The sequence below is a fragment of the Melanotaenia boesemani genome, chromosome 12, assembly GCF_017639745.1.
Source record: "Melanotaenia boesemani isolate fMelBoe1 chromosome 12, fMelBoe1.pri, whole genome shotgun sequence".
In the NCBI taxonomy this organism is placed as follows: Eukaryota; Metazoa; Chordata; class Actinopteri; order Atheriniformes; family Melanotaeniidae; genus Melanotaenia; species Melanotaenia boesemani.
The window spans coordinates 30,885,879-30,908,975 of record NC_055693.1 but is presented as its reverse complement, the minus strand read 5'-3'; the positions used below and the strand labels follow the sequence as shown (position 1 = coordinate 30,908,975).

Sequence of the window (23,097 nt, the reverse complement as noted above, 5' to 3'; positions counted from 1 at the left end):
AGTTCAAGATGGCTGACTCAGCTTTCCTGAGAAGGAGATAAGGCCCACCCACCCTAACGTCATGACGTCGTTAACATCATGACGCTGCTGTATGGTTCCAAAACTTTTTGAGCGATCCAAACAAATTAGCTCTAAAATTTGGAGCCCTACTCAATTAAAATGGCAGAAATCTAAACAGAACTCAACTCTTTATAGTTTATTCAACTACATAACTGGTATGACCTTATTAGTTATGAGCTACTACAGCTGTTTGGGTTTACAGTGCAGAAGCTCAACCTTTCCTGAGCCTGAACGGCAGAATGTGCTCTTCACAGGTTGGTACTTTTTCCAAAGTACCGAGAACCAAAGGATCACCATGGCTGGTGTAAATGTAAGCAAAGCCATAAAAAATAAAGCACTCAAGAACCTCTTCTCAAATAACTTGTTATTGGGAGTTTTTATACTGTATCGTAATTTTTGGTGTGGTTTTGGATGATGTCATCAGGGTTAGCTACCAGATGGTGTTCATTTTCAAAATCATGGATGCTCACAGTGAGGGTACAAGGTCCATCCCAAGCACATACATGAGGGACAAAAGCTGGACTTCTGAGTGAAGATTCCCAATACATTACATAAAGCCAGCTTATCAGTACCCTTTGCCACAAATCCACATTGCTAAAGTTAACCCTTAGCATTGTTCATCAACATGAGAGTGTAGCACAAAAACGGTGTATTTTAACCCAAACCACGCTGTTTTCCTAACCCCAAGATCTTATCAAGAAACGGATTTAGTGTTTGAATTAAACCAAAGATAAATCATTGGGAAACAGCAGTTCGGTCCAAAATGAATTTAGTTTTTTTTTTTTTTTTAATTTCTTGTTAAGAATGAAATAAAAATAATAATGATAAAAAAACTCAAACACTAAATACATGTATGTAACTGTTCACGATGTTCCTCCAGCTTACAGTGAGGTGAGGAGATGGTTACTGGAAAAATATTAATGCTAATTTTACTGAAAGTTTTCTAAGGATGTTGTCAGTAATCATTTCTTATCAGGTAATGAAGGAACACTGAAGCAGTCCGAGCTGATCCTGCAAGGCAAGTTTATTTACTGTATATAGCACTTTTCAGGTGCAAGACAATCCAAAATGCTTTACATAAAACATTAAAGCATTACAGCGGGGTGAAGTGTAAGCATTAAAAAGTAAATTTAAAAACAAATTTTAAAAATAAATAAAAGAAATTAAATAAATAAAATCTAAACAGATAAAATGATGTAATAAACTTTCCAGTGTGAAAAATTATAACTTGTTTGATAGAAGGTGGCAAATGGAAAAGTTTTTAACTCTGATTTAAAGCAGCTGAGTTTCAGCAGATCTGCAGTTTTCTTGGAGTTTATTCCACATGTGAGGAACGCTGCGTCTCCATGTTTAGTTCTGACTCTGGGAACAGAAGGTAGATTTGACACTGGTGACCTGAGGGATCTGGTTAGTTCACAACGAACCGGAAGATCCTGAATGTATTTTGGTCCAAACCATCCAGTGTAAACTAGCAGCAGGATCTCAGAGTTAATTCCTTGACAGACAGGAAGCCAGTATAAAGGTCTGAGAACTGAAGTGATATGATCTACTTTCTTGGTCTTAAACAGGACTCGGGCAGCAGCATTCTGGACTAACTGCAGCTGTCTGAAGGACTTTTTAGTGTGAGGACAGCATTACAGTAGTCCAGCCTACTAAATATAAATGCATGGATACTGTTGTTCTTAAGCAGCTCAGAGAGTTATGCTACAATGATGTGCTAGGGTTATACAGCAGGCATTTTCACAAGGGTCAAAACCCTTAATGGAAAAATATAAATCCTCTGATATAATAAGGAAAGAGCTTCCCAACCAAAATAATGCTTAAGGTGCTGTGCTTGCATTTTATGTAGCTTTACACTCAACAGAATACAATTTGATATCCAGATATTCAGTAGAGCAGTTACAGTATAGCCCCCTGCAGTCTCTCCAGCGGGCATGGTCACCGCTTTCACAGGATGATAGGAGAACATTAGACCAGTAGGGCTCTGATACAGTCCCTTTCAAACCTTTCCAGCAGCTTGTTGTGCCGATGGCCATCAGACAGGGTGCAACAAAGGCCCTTGCTTCTGTGTTTCCTTGTGGGAAATGGCACCTGCTGTTTCTCATTTCAGATGTAGTTCACTTGCTAGATTGCAAACTAAACCTGTCCCATTAGTTTTGTTTATTTTGGGAATGCCTTAGGAGTTTGACCTCTGATTACTTGATTTGGTCCTGATTGTTTGGTTCTGTGCATTGAACAGGGGACACCGGTTGAGTGGCTGACTCTGGTGTCTGCCTATCACCTCATTAAACAAGAGTATCAGTCAACTCGAGCAGAGTGTCAAAGGTTATGCCCTCTGAAGAGAATTCAACAGGCTTCTTTTAGAGGTTTTAGTGCTGGAGCTGTAAAATGCCTAATTTCTTCTCCCTTCCTTTTTGGCATACAAACGTTTTCAATAAAAGGCATAACAGGCTGTATCCACATGTGCTTGGGCATAATTCAGCATACCAGTGCACCACAAAAAGTCACATCTTGGTGAATTATTAGTCCAGTGTTGGCAGAGGCCAGCAGAGAAGAGGGAGGACATCTTTGTTGGAGGACATCCTCATAAATCACTCATTCTGTAGTTAATCACCTCAAGTCTGCAGCAATTCCTTAAGTTTGTTTGAATCCTCATATAAACAACACAACGGTACGATTACACATCCGGCTTATTACCTTGAAAGCTAATCAACAGGCTGCTTTTCCTGCCATCCGTGATGGGAAAGAGACTCTCCCAGTTTGTATATGGAGCTGGTAATTTAAACAAACAGTGATTGACGAAAGACCCTCTACCCCAGAGATCTGTTTAACATTTAAACTTACTTTCAGTGATGTCTTCCACCTGCAAGCATACAAAACTGCAGAGGCAGCCGTTGACTGGTTGGTACACCTCCAACAGTTCACCACCATGTAAAGCTCCCCAGATGAGTTAAGTTGTACCACACTTAAACACTATTGAATAATTAAAAAAATCTGTTTACAAAATTGTTGTTTTGTACTAAAAGTCTTTTAAAAATAAATAGTAGTTGTAGGAAAAATGGCCACGAAGATGATACTTTTTCCCAGTATATCAATTCGACTGATGGCTTCTACTTTAGGGATATTAAGTTTGTCATCTGCAATGGTTTAACAGAGCCTGTGAGCAGGATTCTGTGTTATGGTGTTAGTGTCTGAAGCAGGCCTGTCACAATGTCAGATTTTCACTGTATGATTACTGGTACCAAAAACATCCACGTCAGCACTATTTCTGCAACAGAAAACTTGCTATCAGGATAGTTATTCTTTGTTCTAAGAATTCAAAGTTTTTAAAAAGAGAAGGAAAAAGGCTTAAGCTTTTAAAACCTGAGGTTCTCCAATTGTGGGACTTTGAGAGCAGATGGTCAAATTCTTCCAAAATAGGTTTGTCTGTACTAAAACTTCTAGTTTTGTTCTGCTTCACTTTATCAAAGTTTCTCTTTGTAGAGATTATGTTCACATATTGTACTATGAACGGATGGACGTTTACAGCTGCATCATTCAGAAGAAATATTTACATTAATCCTGTAACAGTTTGTTTCTTTTTAGGTTAGTCTAATACGTCTCTAGTTTGTTCTATGTGCCATTTTCATTTTTCCTTCCTAGTACATGTGCTGATATTCACACATCTCACACGTGTTCCCTTATATGACACAGAAAGTATTCAAACAGACCTCATGCTTGCAAAGATACACTCATTTTATTATGAGTTTGCAATTCTTAAGCAGTAGCCTAAAAAATTTGTACGGGTGTCAAAGGGTTAAAATAAAAAAAAAAAAAAAAAAAAAAAAAAACTATCTGCAGCTAATAATGTTTTTATGTTATCATCTTAGATCAAATCATAATGTCATTGTTGAAATATCAAAATTGTTTCTGTTCTTCAATATCATGACGGGGTCTATATCAGTGAATTGTAACATCCTTACGCTGAAGCCTAACCCCTAACATCATGTTATGTTTTGCTTATATTTATTTTACTTATTTTAGCTTACTTGTACAAAGATCAGCATGAGATACAGATCTTAACCTCAGCCCAAGCCATGCTGTAGTCATACATCCTCAAGGGCTTGAGTATGTTTCACATTTTAACTGCATGAGGTAAGCAACATGGAAGCAGACATCACCAAAATGCAAACTATGAAGAGCAGTCAGTGGATCACAGGCATAAAAACATAGAGCTCACCTTGTATGATGGTAATCAGTGATGACAGTTAATGGTTTTCAGTTATTTTTTTCATCTCTTTACCTTTCGAATCATATAAACCATGAGTTACATAGAAGTCTGTGTATTCATCATCACTAAAAGAGACATGCTGTGTTAAATTCATCTGTGCTGTGTCAACGCTGCAGCAGGACAGTTGGTGTCAATACAAACATGCAGCCATGATGCAGCACACACAATACATTTTTCATGTGTTAAGGCTGACTTAACCATTTTATTCCACAAGCTCTTAAGAGTATAAGCAACAACTTGGCTGTATATTTACTGACTTGATTAACTCCCTAACGCTGGTTAACACAACTATCCTAGTTTGAGATTGCATGGACATTCAGTATAAATACTCTTATACACCAAACTGACAAAAAAAAGTTGAAGCCCATAAGAGTGTTCAGGCTATCAGTGTTTAAACAGCCAAAGTAGCACGTAAAAACCAAGATGATTTCCAAATGTTGCCCGGGAGGCTCTTCAACTCTGGTCCTTGAGGGCCACTGTCCTCCAGGTTTCTGCCCAACAAGTCTTACTCACACTAATGAGTCATTGTGCAGAACATGACAAGAAGATGGAACATGCATTACGGAGTAAGGAAAAGACCGTAGAAGACTGTGGTCATCATTCAGAGCTGGCCTTTCTTAAGGCATTATTGTCAGATGGTCTTCAGTTCCTTCACTCACCACTTTGTTGTAAAAAGTGTTTGCATGTTTGATTAGTCATTAGCTTTCTGTCATCACCTTGCTCTGATTTCCCAGCATAGCAGATGAGCACACATTTCCTCTGGCCAACAGAAAGATGATTCTACAAGTCGAAAACTGGCATCAAACAAATAAAACAGCAGCACACACCAAAACTTTATGAGAGAAAGACTGCCTCTTGCTCTGGACACAGAGATTCTTGAAACACTAACAGGCCAGCATTCTGGGGGTGAAGAGCTCTTTTGTGGTGACATTGGAGAACAATGAGTTCTTTCAAGTAAGATGGTTTTTAGGTTTTAGGCCATTAAGTGCTTTGTAAATTTTAAAAGAATTTTAAGGCTGAATCCCGTTTCACCCCTTGGCATTACCACTTAGCCTTACTCCTCCGTTTTGCGCGTGTGCATGTAGGGGTAGTTGCGTCCCAATTTCTTTTAGGAGAGAGGGGTAGGGGTAAGGGGTAGGGCTGCAGACCCCTTCAAACGAAGAGTTTTCAGAGGCACACTTCAAATGGAGGGGTATGAAAAATTTCCCGTCCTATATGAGAAACCAAGTGTTTCTATGCACACCACGCTTTCCTGATGTGCAGGGCAACACACACACACACACACACACACACACACATACATAAAAAGCCACAGAGAAAAGTATGCCCGCACACACAAGGAATTTTAATTACATGCAAAAGTTCTACATTACGTCCTACATAGGCCTGTCATGATAAGCAATAAGTCAGTTAATTGCATGATAAGGAAAAAGGAGCGCAACAAGTTTGCCGGTCGCCATAGTTTTCATTAGTTAAATGACTGTAGAATAGTTTCTTTTTTCTTTTTTCTATCTTACTTTACCATAGACTGTGTATGATGATAGGTTTCACTATGGAGTATCTTGACTGAACGCTTTTGCGGAGTGATCTCTCTCGTGTCATATTTGACAGAAGCATGTTGCAGCACGAGACCGTGGTGAAGCACTTAACCTGTGTGAGGCGGTATGCCGCATTTGTTTTACAGGCCGTGAGACTCACGCATTTGACGCATTTACGCTCTCACGCTCTAATTTCTCATGCTGGAATACACATCAAGAGCAATGCCAGCTAATGGAGAGGTTTGAGAGGATTCTCAGTGGACCACATGACTTTTGGGCCGGTGTCCCAGCGTATCTGTCAAAAAGACGCAGCGTCACGTTGCAGCAGCGAGGTTCACTCACTGCTCATAGATCAGTCTGACACGCAGTGATGAGGGAAGGTATCTCAGCTTTACAAACAGCAACAATGCACAGTATATTTTTTTCCTAGTTTTTTTTTTTTTTTTTTTTTTTTTTTTTAATACAACTGGTAGTTTTTTCTGTCTGAGCCCCATAATTGATCTTTTTTTTAAATATTTGTTGAAAGCCAATTTTGTTTACAGAACAGAGACTTCATTATCTATCTGTTTTTGGTTGGGTTCGGTTTTCATTCATTGTTAATGAGACTGAGAGTCCATTCTATTTATTGTTTTTGTTTTGTTATTTAAAATTTCTTCCAGTTCCAGTGTAAAATGTTCTTTAGTGACTACTGATGACGTATGTGATTGTTGAAGGGGTGTCCCAATTCGTAGGGATTGACTTTCAGCCCTACCACCCCTAGCTCTGTTCGTTTAAGGGGCAAGTGGCAAGGGGTAGGGGAAGGGGTAACAAAGAGAAATGGGATTGGGCCTTAATCTTTTCTTAATTTAATGGGAAGCCAGTAAAGGGAGGCTAAAACAAGGCAATTCCACTTACCCTTCATTTCCACTGGGTGCATGTGTGCCATGTTATGGCTGCACTGCGTTTTTTTTCTGACTTTCGTGGCGCATCAATCCACACCGGAAGCATGTCAAGTATGGAGCACCCGCAAGTGCAGTCCACCTAGCTGGATCCACGAGATCACAAAATCACAGGAGAAGAGGAGAATCTTGTCATTCTCCACTTCCAGGATAAATGTCTTACAGTCCATGGTGAAAAAAAACAAACAAAAAAAAAAAAAACGCCAAGACACCCTGACTGATTGATGGCTCAATGTTTACGTGGTTCAGTGAGTGCAAATCTGCACGGGGGCTTTTATTTTGAAAATTAACAGAAGTTTTTACACTGCTTCCATGTCTGATTTCTTTTCTGGCCCTATCTGAACTGCAGAGTTTGAAACATTCCGTCAAAAATAGACTCGGCGCATATGTTTAGCAAAGAGCCGCGACAAGGCGCTTCAGGGATGCTTCTGACAAGCACTGAGACGCACCGGTGTGAACCAAACCAATGACTAAAATGGCTGTGAAAAGCTGCAGAGGCCACGATGCATATGCGCCCGGTGAAAATTGGGGGTTAGCACCAGTTAGCACACTGGGAGCAGCATTTTGGATTCTGTGATATACAACTGTATGAATGATTATAAGTGAGTTTTCTGGACATTCAGCTACAATAGCATTACAGTAGTCAATCCTGGATAATGAATACATTAATTAGTTTTCTCAGCATTGCTTTGGGAAGCAATGTGTCTGCTTTTGAAAACGTTTGGCAGATTAAAAAATGCTGCACTTGAAACTCATTTAAAATGTGAATCAAAAGATAAAACTCCATCAAAAACTACTCCAAGTTTCATCACAGGCTAAGTTTTAAACTTTCCCCATGCTGATATCCTGGATTACATGACCTCTTAAAGCTCTCAAATTGCAAACTATATTCCAGTATTCATGCTGCATTTGTGGATTAAATTATACACGACCAAAATGATGTGCTTTTCAAACATAAAAATCTACCTCTTTGCTGACTGCCAGACAGACACGAGTTGCTTGTTTTGAGAGTACATATGTGCAACAGATTTGCTGTCCTAGTTGGGCAGGAAGCTAGAGAAAAGTTGATGAGCAGCGGAGAGGGAGACATTTACATCACCGGAAAATGAGCAGTGATGAGGCTGTTTCAACAATTTCATAATTTCATAAACAGACAAGATAATCCTTTACAGCACAAGGTAATCAGGTCACTGTAGAGCACTGAGCCAGAGGAATGTCAGACAAACACAGGTGGTTTCCATCCCAACTTTCCAGCTGAGCAGTGGAACAGTATTAGAAGTAGCTTTTCAACACTGAAACAGCTTTAGATTTATCATAGATGCAAACATATATACTGTGTTCCTCTAAACATGCTCTGGAGTTTGGCTTTCTTATTGCTGCAAAAGTGGAAGTTATTTCACTTAAAGTGACTTCATTCCTACAAAGGTAGGATGCTTTGTAAGAAAATAAATGACAATAAATAAAATGCAATGGTATGCAAGCAATTGCAACATGTTTTTATTTACTTTTCCCAAGCATCCAAAGTTAGCTGGAAACCTGAATATAAAATTTGCAGGAGTAGTAAAGCAAACATCCTGACAATTTACCTGGAGTTAAAAGTGTTATTCTAAAATCTACTGTTCAGGGCATGCAAGGGCTTTCAATTAAAACGGGAAACAAAACAATGGAGCCGTGAAATAAGAGATATCTTTGCTTATTGGTTGCCATAGAAGCAGAGGAAGCACTCTTCTCAAGGCAAGACACCCTGGTGACAAGGGACCATGTAAAGGGGTAACTGGCTGTTTGTGTTCATAATTGGTCAGCCTATCAAAACAAGCTATTAATTTGCCATTACAATATGTATTTCCTTTTCCACTGTGTATTTTTGTGGGTTGCTGGGGGATGTCTGTGCCGTGAATGACTTTAGCAGAAGCTGAAATATCCTGAAAACAACCTGGCTCCTTCCTGTTAAAACATAAAATGAACCAGTCTCCAAAGAGTCACATAGCAATCGGATTGACTTTTCTCAGGCAGGTGAACATATCAGAATGGAGTGGAACATTGGTTGATTTCAGCAAAATCCAGAGTCTTAATAAGCTTAACAAGCAGCTGACAATACCATAGAAAAACATCCTTTTTGTGGACAATAGACAGTAATTTATATTCTCTGTCCATCTATCAAGAATTATGGCAGAATTAAATTAAATTACATTTTACGGGGTGGATATCACACATAATACCTACATTACTGACTCTTAAATTATTTTTACAGAGAACACTAGAAAGAAGAAGTCAGCAACAAAAAGAAAAAGAAAAAAACAAAGTGTGCTTTATTGTTACAGCAGCATGGCTCCATGGAAATGATGGCTGAAGTTCATCAACAAATTTCTAGAGGACATTTACTATAGACCTTTTCTAACTGGAGTAGTATAAAGCTCATATAGAATGGGAGGAAATGTTTGTGAAGGGGCTTCACTTGACCTGGTACAACCGCAGTTTGGTTACAAGGACTACAGTATATTTGATCTGCGGAATGGACAAAAATAACATAAACATATACTTCTAAACATTTATAATATATTACATTTGACCATTTTAGATTAGATTTAGAAAATACTATAGATCTTTCTTTAAGGCAAAAACTAGGAGGCCTAGGAGGACTTTGGATAGGCCAAAACGGGGGACCGGAGGGTGTGCACCAACTACAGGGGGATCACACTCCTCAGCTTCCCCCGTAAGGTCTATTCAGGGGTGCTGGAGAGGAGGGTCCGTCGGATAGTCAAACCTCGGATTGAGGAGGAGCAGTGTGGTTTTCGTCCTGGTCGTGGAACAGTGGACCAGCTCTACACCCTCTTCAGGGTCTTTGAGGGGGCATGGGAGTTTACCCAACCAATCTACATGTGTTTTGTGGACTTGGAGAAGGCATTTGACCGTGTCCCCCGGGGACTCGTGTGGGGGGTACTCCGGGAGTATGGAGTACCGGACTCGTTTGTACAAGCTTGGTCTGCATTGCCAGCACTAAATCAGAATCGTTTCCAGTGCAGGTTGCACTCCGCCAAGGCTGCCCTTTGTCACCGATTCTGTTCATAACTTTTATGGACAGAATTTCTAGACTCAGCTGAAATGTTGAGGGGATCCGGTTTGGTGGCCTCAGGATTGGGTCTCTGCTCTTTGCGGATGATGTGGGTCTGTTGGCTTCGTCGGGCCGTGATCTTCAGCTCTCACTGGAGCGATTCACAGCCGAGTGTGAAGCAGCTGGGATGAGAATCAGCACCTCCAAGTCCAAGACCATGGTCCTCAGCTGTAGTGATGCATCGGCCTGTCATGGCGAAGAGGGAGCTGAGCCAAAAGGCAATGCTCTCGATTTACTGGTCAATCTACGTTCCTACCCTCACCTATGGTCACGAGCTGTTGGTAGTGACTGAAAGAACAAGATCGCAAATACAAGCGACCGAAATGAGTTTTCTCTGCAGGGTGGCCGGGCTCACCCTTAGAGATAGGGTGAGGAGCTCGGTGATCTGGGAGGGGCTCAGATTAGAGCCGCTACTCCTCCACACTTAGAGGAGCCAGATAAGGTGGCTCGGGCATCTGGTTAGGATGCCTCCTGAACGCCTCCCTGGTGAAGTGTTCCGGGCATGACCCACCGGAAAGAGGCACCGAGGAGGACCCAGGACACGCTGGACAGATCTCTCGGCTGGCCTGGGAATGCCTTGGGATCCCCCCGGATGAGCTGGTGAATGTGGCTGGGGAGAGGGAAGTCTGGGTTTCCCTGTTTAGGCAGCTGCCCCCGCGACCCAACTCTGGATGGATGGAAATACTATAGACCTAAACAATAATATAAACATAAAACCAACACATATTAAAAATAATTGTTATATCATTTAGAAAATTGTTACCAAACGAGTGGTTTAAAAAAAAAGGAGAAAAAAACAAAAGAAATCAAAATCAGCATCAGGACCTCAGAGAGGTTTAGCGGGCTCTAAGTTATTCTCTAATCAAATTCCCAGTTTGACTTTCTGCACGTTCTTTTGTAATACATATGTATTCACATGTACATTTGTTTGGTACCTCAACAATCAAGTTAGGTTTAGGTATTAAAAACTAACTGGAAGGTATTTAGCTGACTTTTTTTCAAGACATAACAAACAGATGCACGTTTTTTTTTTTTTTTTAAACTGTGCTCCTTGTAAGAGAAGAAATTTGCTTACATGGGGACTCTCAAAAACTCATTGGAGACTAGAAGCACTCAGAGAGAGCAGACCTCTGCCAAGCCATTTTACTTTCATTTACTTCACTACTTACTGGCTTCTGGCCAGTTAAGTAGTGTTAATTTCAGTCTAGTTTATTTCAGTTGCTATTTGTTTAGGTTTAGGCAAAGATCAATCAATCAAATAATCTTTGGTTAGGTTTAAGAAAGTGATTGTACTTAATGTTTGTTGCCATATGAATGAAGCCCATGCAACAAATCTTTTTACACACAAGTGCACAAACCCTGTACAGTAAGCATATTTGAACCAGCATATTTGAACCAGAACTGCAGTTTATCTTTAGCTTTATTAAGACTTTTAAAGTTTTCTGTACATTTTTTTATGTTTCAAACTTTTTAAAAATCGTAAAACTCACTGTAGGTTTGGGTAAAGTGACATTTTAAATATCAGTTCACCTTGTAATGGCATAGAATTAACAACACAGGAAACTTTGACAGTAACATTTTGACTTTGAATGTGTGTGTGATTGGATGTATGAGACATGTAGTGTAAAGCGCTTTGAGTAGTCAACATGATTGTAAAAGTGCTAAATGAGTACAATCTATTTATCATTTTAAAAAGTAGCGTTCAAACCTGCAAAATATACAGGATGTAGCTTAAAGTGGACTCACAGAGATCAGCCTCAGAGTAAATAATGTGACTGTCAACGAGACTCCAGTTACATAACTGTTATTTTTTATTTTTTTAACAGTTTAATCGTGTTAATAATCACTTCCATCCTTCTATTTAAAAATGCATTTCCTGCAACGCTTCAGCTGGACCTTCTATTAAGCTTTATTGCCGCTCTCACGTCAAAGCCAGCTTCCTCTTCGAAAATGCTTCCCCATGTGTTTCCCGTGGTGTAGTGGATTAGCTCACGGGTTATCTTAAGGTCAAGTGTTGCAAAGGTAGCTGTGTTAAAGCTGGGTTAATGTAAAGGAAAATACAAACAGTTGCTCAGCATATTTCCACTAAACAAATATGTCTCATGGTTTGTTTCTGTTTTTTTCAGGCAGCAAACTTTGAAACTTTATTGTTTAGCTTTCTAAAAACAGCCAAGGAAGCTTTGTGCAAGCTTCAGATGCTTTAATGTATTTGTTATACAGTCCAGCAAAGTCTCCAAAGATTCATTCGTGGAAAATGTAACTCATTATATGCAGTTTGGCAACATTCCACAGGGTCACATGATCATAGGAGCAAAGTGAACCTGTTCTGAGGCCTGTACTTCGAAGCTGCATTTTCTCTTATCCAGGTAACTTTGTGGTTAACCTAGGGTTTCCATCCCACGATGCTGGTTCCCTTCTTACAGGGATAACTCAACATGATAACTTAGACTAAACAGATCCAGAACATAACCTGCTCCAAAGCAGGTTATGTTCTGGTTATGAGATTGAGTATAAAAGCATCACTTTCTGACCAATCTGTTCTCATGAAAAATGTTTTGCCCACCGTCTACAGTGGTGCGCGGCTCATGAGAGGAGCACTTTTGATGTCCCCAATGACATCTTATATGATAGTTAAAGTTTCATCATATGGCCTGCGCTACATTTTTTTCATTCTGTTGATTTCATCCCTACAACAGAGGCACTGTAAAGAACTAAAGCCTTGTCAATGACGGCTTTGAGCTATATTTTTGTGTGCTTATTCTTGACTTGTTCCTAAGTCCATTTAGCTCCACTAGGGTTGCATCTGAAATAATGAGGTTAATAATATTGGTCACACATGGCAGAACTGCAGAACCATGAATTTATGGAACGCACAACTACTCGTGCTGTTATGGTGAGGAATTAATATTCCAACACAAAACACAATCAGACAGGGTTGCTGAGCCTCAAAATAACTCCAAGGATAATTAAAAGGAAAAAAAGGGAGCTGAGGAAGCACTCAGCCCACAAACATTTGTGTCGTAATAAAGTGAAAATTGGTGATAAGAGTGCTGTCCATTTATATTGTCCCATGAATTAATATTGTATAATCTCCCAAACTGAAGCATTAACAGTCGTCAATTTTCGGTCGGCATTCCTTCCTGGGTATTGCTGCCACAGCAGTGTTGCTTCTGCTCCTCCATGGTAAAGTAAGCTGTTCTGCAGGGTTTCTCCATGTCTGCGATTGATCAGACGCTTCGAACAACACCCATTTTATCAACATGGGAAAATCCTGGGATGAATTTGAGTTCTTAACCAGCTTTGTAGTACCACTTTTAATGATGGTACTGTTTTACCTTGTTAAAAAAAAAAAAATAGGAGCAAATGCAAATGAAATGGGGAGGTTGCAAAATGGAACACACACAGTGAGATCAAGGAATAAGTCAGTCTTGGCACAGAAAACCCATTTGAACATAAAAAATGACCAAAAAAGAGCAGAAATACGTGTCTACAAAAAGTAGTTCACACTGCTGAACTGAATATATGCATGCATATATTCAACCCCCCAACCCCAAAGTCATTGCTCTGTGTAGGGCTCCTATTTGCAGTTATAACAGCTGTATTTTCCAGTTTGTCATAACTCTATCAGCTTGGGACATCTAGCTAATTGTCAATGAATTTTTAGTTATTTTTGAACCAAAGCAGCTCCAGCAACTTAGATGATGGTGTTCAGCTATCTTTAATTTTTGCCACAGTTTGTCAGTTAGACCCAAGATCTTAGCTTTGACTAGGCAATTTACACACAGTTAAATATATTCCCTTAAAGGATTTGAGTGTTAGCAATATGCCAAGGGTCATTACCTTGCTGTAAGTTGAACCTCCATCCCAGTCTAAATTTCTGCATGACTGAAACAAGTTTCCCTCCAGAATTTCCTTGTATTTAGCTCCATCCATTTAGCTTCAGTTCTGACCAGTTTCCCAGTTCCTGCCAATAAAAACATCCAAATAGCATGACACTGCCACCACCATGCTTCAGTGTGGGATTAATGTACTGGGGAGATGAGAAATGTTGGGTTTGCAACAGACATTGATCTTGAAGACCAAAAAATTCAGTTTTAGTCTCATCTGGCTAGAGGATATTCATCCAGATGTTTGAAAAGTCTCCTGCATACATTTAGCCAAACTTCCCTGTAAGCAACGGCTTTGTTTATTCTGGCCACTGTTCTGTAAAGCTCATCTTTCTGGAGTGTATGACTTATAGTGGTCCTACAGTTGCACTAGTCTCCTCTGTGTAGAGCTTTTCTTTGGTCTCTTGTTTCCTCTCTGATTAATACTGCTCTTTGTTGTGGTGTCATATTCTTTATTGCTTATAGCTAAACAAAAACATATTTAACTAATTATGTGACTTCTGAAGGTAAGTGGTAGCCCCAGATGGAGTTTAGGGGCTCCGTTGAATAATAAATGCTCATACTCTCATCTTTGCTTTTTACTTCTTCATTCCTCCCCCTATCTTTTTATTGAAATGTTCCAGCGACAAAGGTTTTAAATAGCATGTAAAAAATAAAGAAGACATGTACAATTATATCAAAGAATCACCATAACCTTGCCCCACCAACAAATAAACCCTGGTCACCCTGGTCAGGTTAGAGCTAAATTGGAGAAAACACACACACACACACACACACATGCAAAAAAAAAAAAAATAAAAAGTTAAACAAAAAAACAGTTAAATACATTAAATAATGGGGGGAGTTCTTAAGTTAATAAGAACGTGAGCTTAATCCTCTTCTGCATCTAGAGATAGGTCGGGGAGTTAACAAATTCCAAGAATGGGTTTCCAAGTGTCAAAAAATCTCTTGGTAAAGCAACTCAGTAAAAACCTTAGTTTTTCGAGTTTCAGGTTATAGAGAACTTCTTTAACCCAGCGATTATATGGTGGAGGGTGGGTGAACCTCCAATCAAGTACAATCAGCAGACGAGCCAGCAATGATGAGAAACCCAGAGCCCACCTCGCCGCAACAGGGAGGACAGTCTTTACATTTTTTAATCATTATTTTTTTTCCATCATACCACTTTTTAAATATTATCTTATTTGTATTTTATTTCTAACTACTGTTTTATGTAGTAGAACTACAATTTATGTAGTCCTATTTTCTCATAAAACCTAAAAAGAACAAACCAAAAGGAAATTGCAGCCAATATAATTTGTTAGTAGACGGCCAGCATTTAGTTTAATACAATTTGCAGTTTATGCTGCTAACTAATCTGAGAACTTGAAATGTACAGCTAATTCAGCAGCACGGATCTCTAAAACCATGAAATACTTACACTGAAAAGAACTCGGTCAGAAATATCTCTTTAGTTCTTAGATTCAGATACAACAAACTTTGGTGTGTCTCATTTTTGGTACATAAGTTTTAAAAGGAAAATTCTCTTGCCAATAAGATCTTTTTTGACTCATCAAAGGTAGATTAATTGACTCTTGGAAGAATATGAAGCAGATCACAGCGCTGCAACTTGCAGTATTTCACGGCAGTTTAGTCACAGGAACCTATTTTCCTTCCCCCAGTTTAATTAGAGGGAGTCAGTTTTCTGATTAAAACAAAGCCTGTGTTAGGATTGCTAGTCTTACATCATTAAAGTATTATGCAGCGGAGAAGTCTTTGTAGGCGTTTGAATAGATTTAATGTATGCAACTTAGTTTCACATTGCAAGCTGACTGAGACAATTAGTGTCTCTTTTCATTCTTATGATAGTGTCTGCAGTGAATACACCAAGCTGTTCCCATCTCTGTCATCAGCCAAACAAAGAAGTGTGCTGCTACTGCCCTAAATAATGAGTAAAAAATAGAACTGCATTTTTTCTATTAAGCTGCTGCTATTATAAGATGCATTGCACAAAAACAATAGTAGTTTTCCTTTGAAAACACATGCTCTGAAATTTTTGCCTTTTGTTTTCTACTCACACAGATATACACTAACACGCACTGCATTTAATTTGCATATTGCAATGTTACATTTGTTAGTTTCATGCACAGCTGGTAGCACATTAGCCTTCATATTATGTTTGAGTACTTTTTCAATGGGAATAACAGCAAGGAACAGTGAAGCCAGCCAACTGAGAATAATACAGAAACACAATAGCACATCATCAACAGTAACAACTTTATAAAAGGAAGCTGCATGATTGGCTGCACTGAATATTAAACAATGTTCCCCTAGTGTTATATCACTGGAAGTCCCCCACTGAGCGTGATCTAATGCTTAATCATGAAAAACAAAACAAATTCAAATAAAAGAAGATGAGAAAACAAACCCAAACCCCCTGAAGAAAAGAAAAAAATCATAAAAAATAAAAGTAGCTCTTTTGGAAGTGTTCCCAAAATCTGTTATCAGGCTCCCAGTTTTCACACACTTGAGACTCAGCCAGCCTGGCCCTGTCACTCGCCATCTTGTCCTGAGTGCTGAGAGGCCTGTGTTTCTGGTTTCCAAAATAAGTCATCAACAGGAGCCTCTCTGTGGGACGAGACAAAGAGGGCCGATAGGAGCCCAGAGCTCTCACATTATGGGACCCAAACAGCTGAAGACAACCGCAACAGGCTGAAGCTCTGCTGGACTGTGGCATCTGAATGGGGATGTTGGACTCCTAAAGTGCTTCTTACCATGAAGAAGCTCTTAAGTGCCGAGCATCAGGCCAAAACAAGTACAGTACATTTTGTTCCCTGAAATTTCTACATTTCTACACACACACACACACACACACACACACACTCATACCCATGTCATTAGATGCAAAATAATCCTGACTAATTTTACAACTCAAATAAGATAAATTTATTTAACAGCCTTTATAATTTAATTTCTTTGTGAAATACTGACGAGTGGTACATGTCTATAGCTGAATGCAAAATTTTAATGAATTAATAATTTTTTTTATTTTTAATGAATAACCAATTTTTGCAATTTTTGTAAACTTCAGTTATAGCCTATAATCATGTTTGTATAACTGAAGTTTGTACCTATTTGTATGGTTTATTCTGTTGGCTATCTGCAGCAAATATAATTGTGTGTGCACTAAATCTTTGATAGTAATATTTAGTCCACAGGGTAGTGCAGATGGAAACTTTATTTTATTTATTAGTAATGTCGCTCAACCTTTGTCTTAAAAGTCAAGCAGTCACTCAGAGACCACATGTAAGTCAACAAAATGCACAAGTGACCGTGTGAAAAAGCATGAACTGTTCTGGAAAAGCAAAAGCAGAACACACTTTAAAAAATATTCATTAAACAGCTTTTAGTTTTTCTAGCTAAAGTTAGCTAGCCATTTGGCTACTGTTAGCAAACTCTTTGAAGCAAAAACAGAGATTGTATTACAAAATATTGATTTCATTAAAGTGCTTAAAAGGTCAGATAGGTAAAGTTTACTATCAAGCAAAGTAACTATCAGAAACTTATGGAAAGGCAAGTATATATTGTATATAAATATTGGTTTAACTAAAGATTTGTCAGGGACACGTAGCTAAACTTAGCAAACCAGTTGGCTGTTAGCTATCAAGTGAACTAACTATCATAAACTTGTCTGGAAAACCAAAACCAGATATTGTACAAGCCTGTTAGCTACTGTTACCTACCAAGCAAGTAATTAAACATTCTGTATTCAAAGAGGTTCAATCATTTGTTGCCTTCAAGGAAAATAACTCCCTAAGGAGAATAGTGCACACAGCATCTACAGTAGCTGAGGTGAAATTCAGCAGCCTAGATGATGTATTTAACCTCAGGGTGATGAAGAAAGTGAAGACCATTGTTATAGACAGAATGCATCCTCTGAACCATGAATACAAGCTGAATCCTTTGTGTTTCTCTCCATCCGGGCTCTAAACGCCACAAAGATGAAGATTTTTTTACTATGTACCTTGTTTTAAGATGTTGGACAGAGCACATCTGTTTTAGGTGCTCATAATTTTTATATTTTTATGTTTCTTATGTTTCTTATGTTTTTTATGTTTTATGTTTTAAATGTGACTGATGATTGTACATGTCTGCTGCAAACCAGATTGCCCTCTCAAGGGACAAATTAATAAAGTGAAGTGAAGGTTGTCAGTCCTCAGTCATACTGACTCCTTAAACAGTGTAACTCCACAGACCTTCACAAGACCAACTTCTGATAAATCACAGAAATACATTTTTAAAGAAAGTTGTTTATTTGAGATTCACAGAAGATAAGACAGCTCTCTTTCAGTGTACTCATATAAGTTCCCTGTTATGGCAGTTCATGGCGTTAAAAAAAAAAAAAAAACAACGCTGAGAGTACACTTATCTCCAGAGGATATCAAAATACATGTAATGGATTACAGCTGACATCTAATTTAATCAGCTACATCCACATTAAGGTCCAGACATGAGCAGACCTTGAGTTCAACCCACAAAATTATATAACAAAACAATCAAATTTCTCACCCTGTAGTGCTTATGGGATAACATTACGCTCATCAGAGCTGTAACTCATTTAACCAGTTTCAGAGGATGTTTGTCTTCTAAAACTGGTTCAATTTGTGGTAAATTTGTGATTGAATCTCATGTTGTGGAGTTCTTTCACAAGGTGTTCTTTCACAATGATGCTTTGCAAGTCATAAAACATTAAAACACAGATGAACTGGTTGTTGGCCATTTATCTGGATGGCTTTCCCACCCCAGTTAACAGCTGCTTCTCAAAGCTTTTCGATGGGAATCATCCACCGTTTCCCAAGCAGTAGATGAAACTGGTCAAAGCCATCATACTTTACCTAATAAGTAAAGGAACAATTTTAGTTTTTTGACAATGGAAACCCCCTCCCCCTTCTTTGTGCATTTAGTGAGACAAGCTTATGAAAGAAAATCTTGAAGATAAACAGTGTAGAGAAGTAGGTAACAGGTACCTCTGAGACTAAGCTAGATATAAAGTTACAAAAGAGAAAAATGAAACATATTGTGTAATATAGAAAGATTAGGAGGAATAGCAAGTGATGAGGAAATCTCAAGATAACAGTTTGGAAAGAAAGAACAGCTTGTCGGACCAAACACCTGTTTGCTCAGCCCGGCAGGCCCAGAGGGGGAAACACTTTTCTTCACCTCATCAGGCCTGGAATCCTGCTCTACTTTTCCAGATGGCTGCAGCAGCAGCAGCAGACTCAACTTGTCCTGCTACCACTGATGCACTCTTATCCCACCTGTCCAGCTCAGGCAACCCAGTTACTACTGTCTGCAACTGTTTGGCAGTGGGAACTTAATCCCATACCCTCACTGGAGACCAGTTTGTGAGGTCACTGGGCTGGTTTTACTGTACCTGGCAAATAGGCTTATTAGCAGATGGTTTAGCAGGTGTGGGTTTCAGTTTTACAGCCACTCTCCTGAGTGAAACTAATGCACTATACTGCACATTCACATCTTTTTGCTTTAAGTTTATGGACATGTAGTGTAGTTGAATTAAAAAAGCAGAAATGTGCTGGTGAATTCTGAAAAAGGAAACCAAACAGTCTATAAACTAGTCTATTAACCAATGAGTTGGTCTAAGCTTAGAGCTGGAAGATAAAATAGTCTCAAAACCAGATTGCTATTAATTTACATCAGTCTCTGTGACAAACTTGAGACATCTTTAGAAGGACTGGGTGGATTGATGCAAACATTGATTGTATTAATACCAAAGCTAGTATCGGTATCGTTCAATTCCAGTGTGATGAGATCAATACTTTTCTTGCAAAGGGCTTTGGGTGTGAAGTTTTGTAATAAAATACCTTTTTTATTATTATGCATCAAGCTGGTGTCTGGAACTCTTCTTTTTACCTAAAACTATTTTTGTCACATCACCTGCTTCCATGAATAAAAATGGCAATGGTCCAAAGATGAAGGTCACAACACAATAGCATCGCCTCATCGCAGGAAGCCAAAGAATGTGAATTGAGAGTCATTTGCATTGTAGGTTTTATTTTTCTCAAGCAATTATGTGTTATAAAAGTGGTTTAGTTATTTTTATATTTTGTTACATTTTCTGACATTGTTTTATATTGTGTACAAAAAATTAGCTTGAATTGAAACGTCTCAGTTCTGCCATTCAGTTCATTAGAAATTATTTTATTTGATAAAAAATATATGTACTGTGTTTTATTATGATCATAATGATTAATCATTAAAAGAAAAATCGTACAGGTGATACATGTCGTGGATTTACTTGGTATCAAAATTTGCTGTCTCGCCCCAACATAATAAGTAGTCGATCGATCTAAAGATCCCGTTGTGTATCCCTCAGCACACTCCAGTCCACTACCCAGCACCTACAAGAAATGAACAAAATAATAACAATAATAATAATCGGCTTCCACCAAACTGAGAAAGGTAACTGAACAGAAACATAGGAATGAGAATGAGTCAAAGAAAACCAAGAAAGCAGCGGTGAGACTGAAACTGACCTCACATTATCTTCCCATAGATTTCCATGTTAAAGAAGCTGACAACATCATTAATTAGAAGTGGTGAAAGCATTAAAAACTATAAAGGACAGATGCAAAAACTTTGTCTTTGGTGGGAAAATGGTAAAACTGGTGCATGATTTGATTGACTGGGGACTAAAGATGTTTTATCAATTTAATTTAAGATCTTTTTATGTTGTTTTTGCATTGTCTTAATATGATTTTGTTTCTCTTTGTATTATTGTCTGTATTTTTTAATGCTTCTTTGGCTCCCTGTTGTGAGGCTCTTAATGTTTTATGCATTGCACTTTAAATTGTCTTGTACATGAAATGTGCTTTACAACTAAAATTGCATTGCATTGCATGATTTCATAACTATTTCACATGTAACACCTGTAAAGGTATCAAAACAGCGACTGCCCAAAAAAGCAGACTTGGTGCACCAGTTCTTCCAGTACAAGTCTCAAACAGGGAAGGAGTTAGCTGGCAATAGCTCAGGAAGAACAGCAGCCATCTGCCAACTGGCAGGATGGTGGATTACATCCTGTCTTCCCCAGACTTAATGCCAAAATACTGAACAATATATGTGCAAACGTAAAGAAGCACTTAATTTATCAGTTACCATTCATTATGGCTGCAACCCCCTAAATGGACTGTATTTGAATAGTTCTTTTCTAGTCTTATTTTTTTGTAGTCCTGTTTTACCCATGACACACCAACACACGGGTAATACATGGGGGTCAATGTGGGGTTCAGTAGCACCCAGGGACACTTTAACACTGTGGTCTGTAATTGGGATCAAACTACCAACATTCCACTTGGCAGACGATTGCTCTTCCTGCTGAGCTAAAAGATTTTCCTCCTGAAAAAAACATTTTGAAGGAAGCAAGGAGATCATAACAGCACTTTCATATTTCATAACAACAGACATGAAGGCCCTGGTGGTCTTTTTTTCCTTTTTAATTTTCAGCATTAACAAACTACATCATGATCAAGATCAGGACGATTGTTTTTTGCCACATTGCCCAGCTTTGGCTAACACTGTACATATGGTTTGTAGAAGTGAAGAGCAAATCTAGTGTTCGACTTATATACGTTAGCTGTTCCCATAGCATATACAAATCTGACCTCACAGCTGCATGATGGATTCTGGCACTGAGGTTTCAAAATAATCCCATGCTTCTTTTTTCCAGCTATTATTTGCCAACACATTTTAATATATGTTGGGATGTCAGTGGTGTGAAAGAGGGTGTCTTCACTCATGTTGGTTGATGATTAAACCAAAGTCCAAATCCGTTATTTACAGTACACATACGGTTTTGTTTAAACGTATGTTAATTCTACTCCACAGCCAGTTACTTGGGAAAACTGTGGAAATGTTGGATTATTTTTTTCTTCCTTTTTTTTTCTAAGTCAGGATGAAGGTGAGAAAATCCAAATGTCTTGCAGGATTAAAGACAGGAAAAATAATTTATCTTTTGCTTTCGGCATTTGTGTTTTCCTTTTGTGTATAAACAATGGGACAGACGTCATACGAGAATTTGTGTTTCACTGATACTTAATTGAGATATCCCCCTGTATCTGCGCGAAAGGACATTTGAGAAGATTTATGGAGCCTTGTGGGTCTCTAAGAGACCTTTCAGTTTCCACCAGTTGAAAAGGACTTTCTGTCAAGCAGGCTGGGAAGCAAAGACGAGCCAGGTTTTGGACTCCAGGCCAAAACTTTCCCCAGCTGCTTCCACCAAACAGACCCAGGTGCTCAGGCAGGATTTAAAACACAAGCCTAGCAGTTTAAGTGTTCTTTAACCCACAATCACATATCATCACTCTGTTCTTCAGCAGTGCTGTTCACCCCAAATCCTTTTTCTTTTCTTTTTTTTATGTCTGACACAAAGTTTTATAGTCACCACATTGCATATTTCTGAGCATATGTCAACACTGTGTGCTGTAGGAAAACTTCATTTCCAAAGCAAGCCAGGCTGTTTATTCACACATCCACAAGTGCATTTTCACAAGATTTCAAAGTGCAACTTTCTTGTTTTAGAAAGAGTTAAACAGCCTGTTCGGCCGTTCATTCATAAGTTACAAAAAGTGCTTCTTAAAGGCAATAGGATGGGTCTTTCAACAGTATTTACATAGGCAAGCAAAGAATGTTTCCATCCATCTGTCCATCCATCAGTCCATCCATCCATCCATCCATCCATCCATCCAATACACATTTATGGGGGGTCGGAGTCTATCCCAGCTGTTATCAGGTGAGACCTGCACACCCTGGAGAGGTCATCAATCCCTCTCAGCGCATACGTGGCTATTAAATATCTGTTACCTGTTTGTGGCAGTATGAGGTGAGGAAGTGCAGTATTAACCAATCAGCGGAAGGGGGCGACGCATTTAAGCAGGCGAGGAGCCAGTCTTGGACAGGGTTCGTCTGGTTGGCAGATCGCCTGACTTCCGGCTGATGTGGAGATTGTTGCTGCGCGTTGAATGGGCTATCACCTTGAGACTGCGGTGGTAGGTTAACCTCACTTCTCCTGCTGTATCGGGTTTTACTATCAGAGTTAACAGACTGTGCTCCAGTAGGGGAAACCTGTGTGTTGTGCTGCCTCTCGTGCTGGAACGGCTTCTCTGCGTGACGAGCGCTGGTCATCCGGGTAGGTCAATCCATGGTTGGTGGGCGCTCTTCCCGGCTGCAGCGGATTTTCATTGTTATTTGTTTTTATTTTAGGGGAATTTATCCGACGGCATTTTTTTACGATACA

The 23,097-nt window shown here is 39.0% G+C and overlaps 1 long non-coding RNA gene across 1 annotated transcript; it reads right to left on the bottom strand.

The window, feature by feature from the left end:
- Positions 1-1,297: 1,297 nt before the first annotated feature.
- Positions 1,298-17,747, bottom strand: LOC121650802. Its single transcript, XR_006012329.1, has 3 exons — positions 17,736-17,747; positions 9,035-9,037; positions 1,298-1,396 (listed from the first exon to the last, which is right to left on the bottom strand). It is a non-coding gene; the product is annotated as an uncharacterized LOC121650802 (long non-coding RNA).
- Between the last annotated feature and the right edge of the window lie 5,350 nt (positions 17,748-23,097).